A 12,932-nucleotide genomic window follows, 5' to 3' on the forward strand; every position below is an offset into this window, starting at 1 on the left:
TACGTCCAAATTAAGTTTCCATATCTTTCCTACTAACGGCAAAGTCTTTTGTATGTTTGGCAAGCTAGGGATGCGGTTATTTTCCCATCAAATTTGCCTCACAATATAACACATTATTTCGCAAAACTTTCGATAGATTGTTTAACGACAAAGTACTGATGAATCAACATTAGGTGCTTGGTGGAAATATATGCTGTTTCCCTATCACTCAGTTAGTTTGTACTAGCGTTGTTCAAGTGCATGGCAACTCGGACTGAACTTGCTAATTGGTCTAATCAGATAAGGATCTAAAAGCTTTTTTGTCGTTGTGTGGTCAAAGCACTCAACCCAAGTTGAGGGGTACACCAATTATCAGTCACCATAGTAAAACCACATACAACCTCATTTTTTTCGTAAATTGCCCAACTCCCCCACTTTCGCCCGAAATGCTTCGTTTCAACCTGTTAAATCTTAAATTGAATATACATTCGTTGAATTCCCCTGACCCCTCAACGTAATCTTCTCCACGATTTTCCCCTTTTTCATCATCAAATCGATGTTATAACTTTGTACGACCAACCAACTCATCCTGAGGAGGGTGCCTTTTCTTTTGGTCCTTCATGTAAATGGCTCTTATCTGCCAGCTATCCCTCCGAAAGCTTACCTGTTTTATGGCTTGAACTGAAGGAGGGTTTCACTTTTTTTCAAGTTTGAGGACCGAACGAAACATTTCCATACCACCTCCTCCTCTTTTCGCTTCATCCAACCTCTCACATTCAGAAGGCTGATGGTCGTTGTCACGATTTTCTTCATCTTTTTTGTTGCAGTCGGTGATTTCATGATGTTTTCAAAAGGGTACACAGAATCCGATGGTGTGTATAGAAAAAAGGACATCCGAGTGCTTTAAATTTTAATGCGGTTCGGTTGTTTTCTTTCTTTTTTTGTGTTAGCAAAGGTTTTTTCGAACGAAATCAGGTGATCGCTGAGACTTGAGGATATTTTTTTTTAATCGTTTACATCGCCGTGGTACCTCTCCTGTACACATGGAAATAAAAAATTAAGATGATTTCAACAATAAAGTAAATTACAAAAAACTAAATAGGGTAGAGGACCCAGTTTTCGCTCTGCTCCAGTTTTCGCCCACCTACTGGATTTAATCTGTATTTAGCTAACTTATACCATTTTTTGGTTGAATTTATTATGCAGGTTTGCATATTCATTCATTTCTAGCTCTAATTAGAACATTCCTAGTGAATTTCTATTGTTTATTAAGTTTTTATAAGCATTTAAAAAAAGCCTTATTGCAGCCGCCATATTTTTGTCAATTCCGACTACAGTGGGTAATAATGTTAATGAGGGAAAACAACTCATTTCGTCCGAAAATAATGTATCTGAATAATTTATTGCTTCACTGCATGTCTGAATTTCATGAAAATATAGTGATTTACCTGTTTCAAAAGTTTACCAAAGGTTATTTCAATAAAATAAAGTGGGCGATTATTGGGGTCATGAAAAAACATGAGATCCAATTTTCGTCCAGGGCGAAATCTAGTATTGTGTTTTCAGATTTTAGCTAGTTACCATAAAAACTTATCTAATCGCAGCGAAATGTGCTTGAAAATATTTTTGGATCATTCCAGATTATTTTTAAAGGTTAATTATTTATTTTATTTTATTTCATTCATCAGGGTGTTTTGGTAAAAACATCAGTTCAAAAATTAACCTAAACTCAGATATGGGACACCTAGCTCAAACGTGGTAAGAGTTTACTGGTACATTGTAGAACAAACTGAGCAAAGGAGGGAAAAGTAGTTACACAACATCTTTCAAAATAGCACATGTGCTTAATATTTTTATTTAAGAGGTACTCGAAGTTTTCTATTGAGTCAATTCGGGAGCGAATGACCCATAGGGTTCAAGTTCCCCTAATAAAATCAACAACAACATGGAACTAATTGTAACTGTGTGCCCTTATCTTGGGTGAATAGGGACACATGAGTTCTATCAGGAATTTTGATTAAGTCATATTTTTTATGAGTGCGAACATGTTTTGGTTTTAGTTAGAACCTCAAAATTAGTGGGATATCTGTTAAAAAAACAACTAGGGTTTTTTGAATTTAAATTAAAAATTATACGACAAAATTGTGCACATCTATGAAATTAAGCTTCGGGAACATATTGTGAATCAATAGAAGACCATATTTACTTAGTTTTGAGCTATAATTTTATTTGATTTCTTGATTTTTGTCGTGGGCGAAAACTGGTTCCAAGGGTGGGCGAAAATTGGATTTAGGGGGGCGAAAATAGGCACTTCAGAGCACTTTATTAAAACGCAAAATTTCAACAAAAATGAACTTGTAAATGATAAAAACCTTGTGGAAACTTAAAAGCAAATAGTTTGTCAAAGTTTTACAACAAATAGAACCGAAAACCATAAATTGTCATTAAATTCTTGTCAAATTTCTTAGATTCCCACTATAAAGTGGGCGATTTCTGGGTCCTCTACCCTATCTCCAATTACTGTTAAAATGTCATTGGCAAATTGATCATTTTTTAAATTAATTTTTCAATTATTTAAGATAAGAACCAAGCAAATATTTTCAAAATTCGGTAAGATACTACATAAATCATGAAATTTTTAATGCCATTACTTTTAAATTACATCGCTTTGCTGCAATTCTCATTTCTGTCAAAGAAACTTGTTTTAAACGTGTTTATGAAAAAAAACTTAAGAATGAACCAGTTTAAATTTAGAAAACATGAAATTTAGAATCAAACTGTTAGGTCTATATGAAAAAACTATATGTGTTATTGCAGATTCGTATATTACTTTAAAACTCCGAAAAAATGACAGTTATGTACAGTTCTATAGTTTTTTATACCTTCTCATATAAAAATGGATTTGGAGTTGAGTAATGGAAAATATATTCTGCTCATCATTTAATCGTTAAGATAGTAGGATCGTGAGTGATAGCTACGTAGTTTGATTGTTGATAGGTCATTAGTATGAGCTCAATCTAGATTTTTTTTTATCTGAAAATATATAAGAAATTTAAACATGTTACTTTCCTGAAATAATATCGATCCCACGATAAATTTGATTTCTGTGTGATTTTAGACTGTTATTTTCTCCTGCTCGAGACTGCTTATCCAGAGAAGCCTCCAAGCAGTTAAGATGAGATTTTGGTGTGTTTGGGAAGCGGGGGCGGAGACGCAAATCTAAAGCAAACACACTTTGGATCCTCGCCGCGCGGACAGTCCGGATTAGGGCCTTCGGATACACCTTTCCGTTTTTATGCCACAACCTTGTTATGAAGGGATATCGCTCGGAAGATGGCATCCTTGAGTTGGGGATTGGAAAGTGCTGTACACAAAAAAAACGCCGAAAAAGTACCCACTTGGAAAACACGACCATCAGGCGGGGGGTTTTCCAAATGAGTTTTTAATTGTTTGTAAAACGATAAGCGTTGGATTAGGAACCTTTGGCGGTAGGATTCATAGTCAGTGAGTGAGACACAATTTTAAATATTCAACATATTTGGGACGCAAAATAGCCCTGCCCAAGGGGACCTTTATAAATCTTCGTAATTGAAAATTCGGTTTAGAATGTGGACGCAGCGTCCGGTTGAGGCAAAAAATACGCACAAAACCCGTGCTGAGTGGGTGGTATCTCGATGAGGCACAAAAGGTTTCATCCACGCAGTGGGTGGTTTATGAAATCTATTATTCACCAGGTGTGGTACATTGGCACGAACGGAAAGCTATACAAATTTTATGATTCTTCTTGCATGATTTATGTAGAAAGTGTTTCTCACAGAATTGGAAAATAACTGCTTGGTTCTTATCTTAAATAATCGAATAAAAATGTGACCATTCTGCCAATTTAATTTTATAGTTATTTGAATTGAATTTGATCTTTTTCGCTGATTTTTTGTTTTTATATGTTGAATAGGAAAATAGAATTTACATACAATTTGCTCAAAATCAATATCTTCGCACCAAATTCTAGGTGGTTACCCCATATCTCAAATAAAATTTACATTTCCCAGACTTTCCACCGCCTGCACGTAACACCACAGGATGCCTTTGCGTTGAATTCGTTAAAGCAATGTTTTATTTATTCTATTTGGTGCAAATTACTCACAGAACTCGCATCGCTTTCCATAATGGTGCAATTTGTACCCACGACGGCCAAGGTTCCCCTACTCATCACTTCATCCCAGCCAGCAAAGCCACGTGCGAATGCATCTCGTGCGAAAAAGTGTCTGATTTGATCCTTTAGCCTACACGTTCACGTTCGGAATATCGAACTGTTTCTGAGAGTGGGATTTTATTTTCTGGGAAGGTTTTTTCGGATGCTGCTAACTATAGCCTATGTTTTCTGTATATTTGAAGAGGAAATAAAGTAGAAAGACATGAGAGACATTCCGAGACCGACTGACGCCAAACTTTCGCCAGTTTTTTCAGGCTGATTTCCTTTTAACCCTGTACTGCACAATACTCCAAAAATTCTTTATAAACAATTTTTAAATATTGAGGCATAAAAATTCATTTCTCTATTCAAGGCATAATAGTCTTGATTCTTGAAGATATTATCCATAAAAAGATGAGAGTTAATCTGTCTAGCAACGTCACCGCCGACATCTTGCCTGTCGTCTTCGGTTGGCAAAGTGAATTGAATTTAATAATAAAAAAAAAAGTATAAATGAAAGCAGGTGAGTCAAGCTCAGCAAAACATCACAAACCATTTCCTGATACCTCTTGCAGCCACAGTCTGTCTGTCCGTTCCTTCCCGAAAAAGAAACCTCGAGGAAGGAAAAGTGAGCAGAAAAATCCTGTCGCCGAAACGTTATCTCACGACAGAGAAGTGATGGGTATTTATAGGAACAAACATGGAATTCCGTTCGGCAAAAGCTCTCCGGTCTCCGGTGGTGGCTGCTGCTACTGCTGCAATTGAAAAGAAGTGAAAAAGAAAATTGATCGAAACTTTTTTCATTATCTCGAAATTGTGTAATAAAAAGATTGTTTTGCCAACTTTTCTGCAGTTTTAGCTTTCCTGCGGCTGCCTCAGCGTCTTGCCGCCTGCCGGATGCTGCCATTCCACGACGAATGTCGTTTGCAGCGCTCCGAAAGAATGGAATCCGCCAATTTTGGAAGGTTGTTAAAGTTTGGTGAAGGGTGATTGAACCACCGGTGGTTTTTATTTCAAATAAATTAAAAAAAATAACACACAAGAGACGACTAAAGAATTTCCAACTACAATTTTTTGAAAATGGATTTAGACTTAAAACATGTTTTTTTTTTATTTTAATTATGCTGTCACTAATATTTGAAATTTTCAATTTTCTATTAAAGGCACAACAGTTTTTTTTTCAACACGTGATAAAAAAAAGTGCAATATTGGAAGGTTGGAAAAGTTGAGTAAATTCATCTAAAATAATGTGTAAAAAGTTTAATTCAACGAAAACTGATGAAACTATCACTAATTCCTGATGCAAAATTTCATATTTTAAGAAACAAATTTTGTCACCATTCCCAGATGAAATATTACTTATTCTTTTTTTACTATGCATCTTATGCGCTGGTTTGCATGTATGTATACATATTGATTAAGATGCACAATAAACGACACAAAACAGTCTAAAATAGTTCTGGCACTTGTTAGAGTTTGAGAAACTTTAAATTGTTTAAACATTCATTACAAATTTCCTCAGTTTCCTAAATTGTATTTTGGGCAAGTGGTCTAGCAGTATATAAGTTAACAACGAGCTTGCCGTGAGAACTTCAACCGAAGTTCCCACGACCTTCCCTACGACGTCACCACCACGGATCATCTCAACACCAACAACAACAACGAATCAGCTGACACAGCATCACACCGATGCTGTGCCCCATCTTTCCCACAAGGCAGTATTGAAGAACGTGACTGCAAGGTAAACACAGACACAGCTTGTATTATAAATTTATAATATAGATTCATTCTTGTTCAGACCTAACTAGAGTGCGGTTCGTCATCCGAACATCCTAAATTTAAGTTTAAGTCTTTTTTTTAAAAACGCACTAAATGCGTTCAATCCTTTAATTTATATACCAATCGCTTTTGTGAACTGCAGAGTGTCTCTGTACAAACCATCTTCTAAAAACTAAACAAAATTCTCAAAATTAGAGTGGTTCCGATTAAAAATGCATTAGTTTACCAAGTGATTCGTGGCGATAAGAGCGTGTTATCTAAACACATCACAAAAATACATCCGGCAATCTTTTTTTTTTTTTTTTCTTCATAACTTATTTTTATTAGGTCCTTATAGGTGCTGTGACCAGGTTAGGACCGAGGATCATTAGTACAAAAATAATAAATAGCAAAATAAAAACAGTAATTGAATAAGATGATTATTTTCTCGTGCCATGTGTCAGCAAGTGTGCGATCACGTCAATCTGTTCCTCGGGTGTCTTGCACTGGCTCAAGCGAACTCTGTATTCCCGGTAAATGGTCCACAGCTCCGACTCGCTGTACAGCTTCCGTTCACCTTGTTGCTCCTTCGGGGTTGCACCGGCGCCGGCGCCAGTATTTTCTCGACTTCTTCCTGCGGGACGAGGATGTTTATCTTCCGTCCCGACGGACGGCACCGCTCCAGGTAGCGGAGGAAAATCCGCCGCGGTGAACGCGGCTCCTGCCGGAGTCTGTTTGTCCTTCTTCCATGCTGGCGGCTTCGGCTTGGACGCCTGCTGCCTCGACTGGATGAACTGCGCACGTTTGGGACAGCTGCGGTCCAGACCCTCGTGGGATCCAGAGCAGTTGACACACTTCTTGGCTTGCGTTTCTTCTGCTTTGCACTTTTCCGTGCTGTGGGCACCCCCACAGCTGCTGCACCTTGGCTTGAGATGGCAGTTACTGGTTCCGTGACCGAACTGCAAGCAGTTCTTGCACTGGGTCACGTGCGGTTCTTTGTTCCGGTAGGCCACCCACCGGACGACGACTGGTCCCACTTTCTTTACCTTGCTACTCAACTCCTTCAGACTGGTTTGCCCCTTGGGGAAGAGCACGATGAAAGGCGTCTCATCGATGGCGGGAAGCTGCTGCTTCCGCCTGATGGCGTGTACTGCCAAGACGTCCAGCTGATGTTCCGTCTTGAGCAGCTCCTTGATGTAATCCGGTTCCACGTTCGGGAGACCTCGCATTACTACCCGGTGCGGTCTCGCACTGCGCTTTCCGTGCGTGTAGAACTGCACCTTGTTCTTCTTCAGGTGAGCTTGCACCGTGTCGAAGTCGTCGCTCGAGAAGCACGTAATTTTGGTGCCGTACCGCGTCAGTTTGTGTTCCGGCTGGACATCACATGACGACATCACCTTCGCAAGGCGGGCGAAGCTCGTTTCTTTCACCACCAGCGGTGGCTGCTTCTTCTCCCCGGCCGACTTGCCGGTTGCTGGTACCACGGGGATGGTTTTTTCTGCTGCTGGGTTCGCATTGTTGTTGTTGTTGTTGCTCTCCTCCGCTAGCGGGCTGAACTTGTTGTTGCTGAGCAGTTTCTCCACATCGCCGTCGTTGCCGCCATCGCCGACGTTGATCTCCTCCTTAGCCTTCCTGCGGCGAACCTTGACCACGGGACGAAATTCGCCCCCGTCCTCTCCTCCTCCTTCGGAGTCTTCCACCTCCATGCCCGTCGCCGCCTGCGTCTTGGGTTGAAACCCGTCCGGTTTCTCCCACACACTTTTCCTCAAGGCCGCGTTCCAGTAGAACGTCCTTCCATTCTCAGCCCTGTGCTCCGTCCACTCACTCTCCACCGTCGCGGCCGCCGCCATGGCCGTCGGCGAAAGTTGACAAAACACCGTCAAAAACGCGCTAAGCTAGCTCGAAAGACGACCAAACCCAACGAAAGTTGAACAGGGAATGAGCGAGCAACAGTTTGGAATAATCCGGCAATCTTAACGAATTCAAAATACCAAGCCGTGGTTAATTAATTGATTTTCTTTTTTTACAGAAACGCAAATTTACTTCTCAGAATTGACAAACCATTTATTCAATAAACACATTTTATTAAAATTTTCAAATATAACCAAAAAATTAAATAATTTAAACATGTATTCCCAAACAAGCTTTCAGTGCCGCAAATCTCAGCAGCGATGAACAAGACAATGTTATTTTTGTTTGATACACCATCAGCATATTTCGAACCCTGCCACGAACCCACGACTAAACCCAACGACAAGCAGTGTGCGGTGGGCGGCGGAGGATGTCCATGGAAAAAAGTTAGATTGTGTCGCATGCGAATACATCAATAGACGACGTCCATCCAAGGGGACGACCCCGAAGATGCCATGGCATGCTGTTGCTACACACCACACTCTGAAATGGATCCAACCGTTTAACGCACCGCTGGGTTCCGGGGAAAAGAATGGTTTGGAGGGATGGATGACGAATAAGAAGAAGAAGTTGAAGAAGAAGAAGATCCTGCTGTGGGAAAAAGTTTATCCTGGTTGCTCGGATCGCTCTCCGTGTGGCACTGATTGATTGGCTTTGCGGGGGAGGCGTGCCAACGTCGATATTTTGATAGGTCAGGCACGTTCTGTTTCTCGTAACGCAAGTATGTTTGCTGGACGCTTGTGCTTCCAGTAATAGCCTCTTGAAATTATAATCAAATACTTTTGATTACTGTTCGTTAGTCCTTGTGGCGAAAGTGACTTCGGTTTTTGATGAAAATTGAATTATATTGTTTTCGGCGAAAATCAATAGAGGAAAGTTAAATATAACGCCAAGAAAGTAACAAAGAGACAACTCGTCTCTTTATATTCACAGTCATTTTCTTGCAAAAAATCACAAAAATGATGTTAATGAGACTAGCATCTTTATATTCGCTTATTTCTTTGTTAATCACCGCTTTCCTCATAAAAGTAACCTCATAATCCAGGACAAAGTTAACTGAATTGCACTCAGTTTTACATACAGTATTAGTTTATAAACTGTTAAGCTAAGTTATCTTTGTTTTTTTTTTGCAATGTGAAGTGCACTTCAAAACGCTTGGCTGGACAAAAGCATGGCTTATAAATGGAGACGTTTGGAACATTATCAATTGAATCTGATTCTGGAAGTATTTCCATTTTAATATTGATGTAGATATATAAAAAAATATCTGAAATGAGTTATAATTACAACTTTAAATATATTCAAAAATTCTAATTCCCCAATCGCCTGCAGGAAAATTAGCATTTTCTTTCATGTTGGCGCAAGAGGCGCTTGAAAATTGCCTAGTTTTGTTTCCTTCAAACACAGAGTCGTATCCGTCCCTGGTATTTTATTAGCCTGCAATATATTTTTCTTTTAAACAGCATGAAATTGCTTTTCTAATGATGTTGCTTTTCCTTTAAAAATTTCTCGCACCCACGCCGCATTTCGCGACAAGTCGCAAATGATAAATAGTGCCAAATGGGAAGATTATGCCTCTGTTAGTCAGCAACGGAGACTGATGTTGGTCAGGCGAGCGTCTTCGTCTTTACAGTCACTGTGTAGGATGGTGGGAAATATATTTGTTTGACAAAAGTCTAACTAAATAAAGATATGATTATGTGGGCAGTGAAGGTTGGGAGCACTGAGAGAATATTAGATTTTTTGTTCAGTTTCCAGTTCAGAGAATGGAGTTCTAAGTTCTGTGATGTCCGCCGATGATGGCCACGCTTCAGCACTTTGCGAGAGGCTTTTAAGGGTCAACATCTCGTTGTGTCTTTGTCCCAGAACCACCCTCTTCACCCGGCTCCAAAGTCCGTTATTACCATTTTGGGCCATTCCCCGCTGCTGTGTACATATTTTCCGGGGCTCATAATCCTCTTTTTGGTGCTGGCTGTCGGGAGGTCCACTTTGTGGAGAATCTGCCGACGCTTGGGTTTAGGTAAGGAACCTTTCATAATTTATCATCGTTATGTCTCTAACACTACCGGCCGGCAGTCAGTGGCTGACGACCCTCCAAACTTGACTGAGCCCTTCCGCTCTGTTGGCCGTACGCAAATGCAAATAAAATGACGGTTAATATTCCGAAATTAAAATTAGACTCTTTTTCCGCTCGAGCTGGGAAGCAAATCCCACAAATTATGGAGTCATGCAGAATGAGTTTGGACCAGTGCGATATAATTTATGCCAGCCGGAAAACCCTTCAAGTTTTAAGGGGAATACAGTTTTGGCGTCATCCATAAAGTACGTACACTCTTAGGGGGGAGGGAGGGGGGGTTCCGTAGGTGTGACAAGATGTGAATTTTGGCCTATTTTTGCGTGACATACTTTAAGGATGACGCCTTTTCTGCTGGATTAGAGTCCCTAAATTTGGCCTATTTTGTTTGTGCATAATAAATACCAGGGAGGACGTTTACTTAAAAGATTGACAAGGTTTAAATTTGAGCTCAATTCTGTAATTTCGAAAAATATGTGGTCACGACAATATTTATTTTTGCAATTCCGTCGTGAAACTACTTACTTTTCCTGTCATTCTTGAACGACGAAATAGCCTACTTTTCTGTACCAAAAATAACAGAATCGAATAGCAACACTTTTCAAAATAAATGCTGAAAAGTTCTACTTTTCAGCACTGAAATGGGTGCTGTAAAGTTGAACTTTTCAGCACTTGTTTCGAAAAGTAACACTTTTCAACATTTTTTTTATTTAATCGATTTATTGACAAAATACATGAAAATTTGACTTAAAATTTCACTCAATGGGTGTTTTCGGAATTGGTGAACCTCGTTGGATAAATGTACGACTCGTGCTGAAAGAATCCTCTTTTTGCAACTTGTTGCATAAACTACTATTAACGTTCCCAAAACGGTGCATTTCGAATTCAGTCACATTTTGCCTTGTTCTATTAGAGAAAATCGCCCATAATGAGGATATAGGATCATGTCCCCCGTGTAGAGCCTATTTATGAGCCTAAAAGTCGCCAGAAATTGGCACTTGCTGCCAGAATTCACATTCCTACCAATTTACATTGAAATCCCAAGCTTACATTCAATATTCAAACAACATCGCGACGCTGGCGCTGGCTGGTGGTCCCAATGCGTATACTTATAATTTGCACGTATTTTCGCCCGACTCGGCCCGCCCTCCCGCCCGTAACAAAACTCAGCAAACACAAACGTGGAAATTGTGCTATGTATGACAGTTCGATACACAATCACATGAACACACGCTTTTGGATTCAATTTGCATACATTTGATGCTTTGGAATTCTGGTTTCCCCTGCATTGACGGTATGCGACCCACTTTAAAAGACTGCTAGTGTTGGAAATGGGACAAACCTGAAAACGATAAAACATTTTTTTAGAGAATTTTGATGACAAATTTTGTCTTATTTCTAAGCATAAGTTTTTAAAGATCTCTCTATAAGTCAGCCCTGTTCTGATTTATTGGTAGTGGGTGTAAAATACTTCAAATGTGTAAAACATGTGTAAATCCATTTGACACCGAATTTCAATTTCATCATTGTTTTGACAAATTTGGACAAATTTCCCAGGAAATCGGTCTTTTAAGCCTATCGATTCCCGGGGAATTCGGTCGAGACTACCGGGAATTATGATGCTCATACAAATTTAGGCACAAGGTCAATTAACAACATTAAACACGTTGTATAGAATTCATAGAATAAAATATAACCTTTTTAAGTTCGATTCTACCAATGCTTCGTCTATTTGCCAATTCATAAAGAGTAAATTAAAACTTTTATTGGTGAATACTCAAGATACAATAAGTTCTTTCGAGGTACATAACAGAATTTTGGAGTTCCTTTTAGCTGTGTGTTACATCATAATCCCACCTTTCTGATTACGAATATGTTCGATTCAAAAAATTCTATCGGTGATTTTTTTTTTGAAAGTTTATGCTAATCAAAGGTAAAAGAAGTGTAAAACATTTTGAAACACGACATGTAATAAGGCTTATTAACAAATTATTAGGATTTACTTGAGCATATTTTTTTTTCTGAAAAACGCAATTTTCACCGATAGAATATTTGGAATTGAACATGTTCTTGATCAGGAAGGTGAAACATAACTTTCTACGCATAAATCTCCTATGAGTGTTTTCGATTTATAATATTTTGCATCCTCCATACCACGAATCCATTTTTAAACAATTATTGCTAGTAAATAAAGGTGTTACCAAGAATAAGAAAAAAATAAAAAAAACTTGCTTAAAGAGCCCACATTTTACCTTTAAAAAAGTACAATAAAAATGAAAAAACATAAATAGTTGAAGTAAGTTATGAGCAATTCCATGCCAAATAGGGAATCGGTTGTACCCGACCCTCTCCGATTTCAATGAAACTTTGTAGACATGTTATCCTAGGCATACATAAGCCATTTTTGTGTATATGGAGCCAGTAACACTCGATAATGACATTTGAGAAGGGCGTACGTGTTTTCAATATTTTTGTATTTCGTAATTTAAATATTGCTGTATCTCGAAGCCGTTGCATCGTATCAAAAAGTGGTCAAAGACAAACTTGTAGGAAATTTGACGGGCTTTCCGAAAAAAAATACACTGAAAGAAAAAAACACTCCACTTTTATGAGATTTTTTGATTTTTAAGTTTAAAAGTCAAATTTGAAGGTGAGCCCACTATTTTTTTTTCGTTCAAAATTTTTGTGAAGATAGCCTAAGATGTTACAAAAAGACTCAAGAAAAATGCAGGATGGAGAAACTTACCTAAAAAAATACAAAAATCATTTACTGAAACTGTTTTTTTGAAAAGTGCTCTAAACGTCAAAATTTTCAAAAACCGAATACGGGAATCGATTCTCCAGACAATTTTACATAAAAGTCTCCATATTGACCATTGTCCTAAGTCCAATCCTTGTAAAGTTACAGCAGTTTTAAAAATAAAAATGTTGAAAAAATAGGTTTTTTGATGGTTTTTTGCAATTTCTATATGACAGACTTGATTTTTCAGTCTCGTAAATATTTTTACCGGAAAGCTC

The 12,932-nt window shown here is 38.6% G+C and overlaps 1 protein-coding gene across 1 annotated transcript in view; it reads left to right on the forward strand.

The window, feature by feature from the left end:
• LOC120424152 (uncharacterized) overlaps positions 1-12,932 on the forward strand; it is a 72,634-nt gene that overhangs the window by 5,461 nt on the left and 54,241 nt on the right. The gene's annotated exons all lie outside the window — the stretch shown is intronic.

Source organism: Culex pipiens, chromosome 1 (genome assembly GCF_016801865.2).
Source record: "Culex pipiens pallens isolate TS chromosome 1, TS_CPP_V2, whole genome shotgun sequence".
Lineage (NCBI taxonomy): Eukaryota > Metazoa > Arthropoda > Insecta > Diptera > Culicidae > Culex > Culex pipiens.